This window comes from Andrographis paniculata, unplaced genomic scaffold, assembly GCF_009805555.1.
Source record: "Andrographis paniculata isolate CXL003 unplaced genomic scaffold, ASM980555v1 Contig69END, whole genome shotgun sequence".
Taxonomy (NCBI): Eukaryota; Viridiplantae; Streptophyta; class Magnoliopsida; order Lamiales; family Acanthaceae; genus Andrographis; species Andrographis paniculata.
Window position 1 is genome coordinate 2,007,167 of NW_026137605.1, and position 2,838 is coordinate 2,010,004.

A 2,838-nucleotide genomic window follows, 5' to 3' on the forward strand; every position below is an offset into this window, starting at 1 on the left:
AACTTTTTTCATTTTTAGTAAAAGTAATCGTATACTAATATCACAATACATTTAATTTTTATTTAAATTACAAAAATACCATTACACATATAATTATTTTATAAAAAAGTCAAAGGATAAAAATGTTAAAATTTCTTACACACTTCTACTAACTAATAAAATACTACTCCATCTGTCATAATTTAAAGTATTTTTATTACCATTTTTTTCTGTCTCATTTCAAAGTATTCATTTTCTATTTTACAAAAATAATCACACACTAATAACAAAATACTATTAACTTTTATTTAAATTACAAATATATCATTACATATATAATTACTTTATACATAAAGTCAGATGACAAAACTATCAAAAACTCTTATACACTGATTAATAAAATACTATTTGTAACACCCCCAGTTGGCTCATACTGGAAATGCTACCGCCACACTGCATCATGAGGTCGTCACCTCCTACTTCGGGCCCCACAACACAGTGTTAAGGCTAAAATTAATTATATAAGCATTTTATTATTCCCAAAAAAATAGTTTATAAATATTTACAAAAACATACTCCCAAAACGGGAGGTTTTTCTAGTTAGAATTTATATATAATACATCAGATGCAGTTCACTCATTCAACCCGTCTTTCTATCTCCTGAGACGTCCCCTGTCCCGGAGGTGCCATGCGTACCTGAATCAAATATTTTTCTTAAAAGCAGTCTAGAATTAAATCCATTTTAAGAACTAACATAAAATATGCCATGTCATGCTCGAAAATAGAGTTTAATTTCCGTCATTTGCAAAATAAATGCCATGCCATGCCCATACTGAAATAATGTAACAATAATGTCAAAATCGACAACTCATGCACATATACCCATATACATATGTCAAAGTGAGCAGCCGGAATAACCTCGACTCCATAATAACGGCTCACTAGACTATCATCAATAAATAGCCGGAAAATCCTCGGCTCAAGGAAGGACCTGGTAAACCCATAATAATATAACGGTCACCCGGTCACTTCCATATACCCACCATACGACTCCCGCATTCAATACATGGATAGTCGAGCGTTGTCGCCATTAACCACAAGACACCCCATAGTCTGTGATAGCGAAGATAGGACCCTCCTGTCTAGCCCTACCCCGTGTAACGTAGTAGAATCCGTGCAACCTGGAATCACCCGAAGGAAACCCGGAAACTCTACTCCTCCTCGCACGCCCTAACGGGATCGCGTTTGGAGTTTGGCATATGATCCTAAACTACCGGTAGACCTCACTAGTAGCTACTCCAATGAGTGGAACAACACCGAACACGAATGATTAGACCAAATACGTCTCAACTGCAATGGGTCTAATCCCTGAATGACCGTGCGACTAAGTCACCCAGTTGTCCGACTACTATCGTCCACTATCGCCAAAGTGTTACGGTACATCGGGGTCGAATATCCTAACCCCAGATGATGCCCTCGCCTAGCACTACCGCACACGGCGACTAAACGATAGATCCATAAAACATATCCGATAAATCGTGCGATGTGTGCAGCATGTCAATAAGTGAATTTAATGAAAAGGGCTGGTGAGACGGCCCACCTATCCTCCTTTTTATAAATTCACCAACACGATCAAATACGTATATCAAATATCGTAAAACGAAGTTTCACACATGCATATACACACACATATATACATATATAGATGCACTGACCAAATGATTCCACATAATATCATATCAATATCAGAATCAGAATCACATGCAACATAAATACCTAATTTCTTAAAATTAGATTTAATTCCCTACTGCTTACCTCCTACCGATACTTTCTGGATTTTTATAACTTCACCCAAATCTCCTCCAACGTACACCTGTCCCATTATTTACTCAAATCAGATGAGCTTTATGCTTATTCTCAGGAGCTACCTGCTTATTCAAAAGCTAATTTCTATAATTAACTCGTCGGGCTCCAAACTTTTATATTTAGTAGAATATGATATTCTAGCTATAAAATCCTTCTACCTCATAATATTTATATTGCCCGATTATTAAATAAAAATACGCAAAGGTATGAACAAGCAGGCAGGTGCGATATACTGCCGTTTTTTATTCGACTTGGATTGGTACGAAATTCTCAGAATATAATACTAGGACTACGAATAGGCTATTAGCTAAAGAAATTCGTCGATTAAATAGCCAAATATCCAGTTATGGATTTTTGAAGAATTTTTTAATTTAATACTCCAATATCAAAATTCGTATTAAAATTTATAATCGGACTCTACGAATAGCAAGGAATACCATACCCAAGTCGGAATTGGAATCGGACGGCTAAATCTTTTTCTTTCTTTTTTTTTCTTTCTTTCTCCTTCTTCTTCTCCTTCGCGTTCTCCTTCTCCTTCCTTCGTAGGTAAGATTGTATTTACATTTATAATTATATTATTATTATTATATTTTATATTATAATATATTATAATATTATTATTATTATTAACGTTATTATTATTATCATCCTTATCTTTACATTTTATTATATATATGTATTATATATTATATATTATATATTATATTTATATTTATATTTATTTTTAATTTTATCGATATTTATCTATTTAACAGTCTATTTAATTATAACTAATATACAAAATTGGAATATAATTTATCCCAAAATATTAATTTCTTGATTCCATTACTATTGTCAAATATTTATTTGCTATAATAATATTATTTTATACATTCCGAAATCGGGGCATTACAATCCACTCCCCCTTAAAAGATTTCGTCCCCGAAATCTAAACTCAAACACATAACAAGGCAACTTAATTAAACAATTGTGGGTATGCCTTGAACATTTCTT

At 33.1% G+C, this 2,838-nt stretch overlaps 1 long non-coding RNA gene across 1 annotated transcript; it reads right to left on the minus strand.

Annotated features, from left to right (window-relative positions):
* Positions 1–487: 487 nt before the first annotated feature.
* Positions 488–2,277, minus strand: LOC127264167 (uncharacterized). The gene is made up of 2 exons (XR_007841634.1): positions 1,795–2,277; positions 488–675 (listed from the first exon to the last, which is right to left on the minus strand). It is a non-coding gene; the product is annotated as an uncharacterized LOC127264167 (long non-coding RNA).
* Positions 2,278–2,838: the final 561 nt, after the last annotated feature.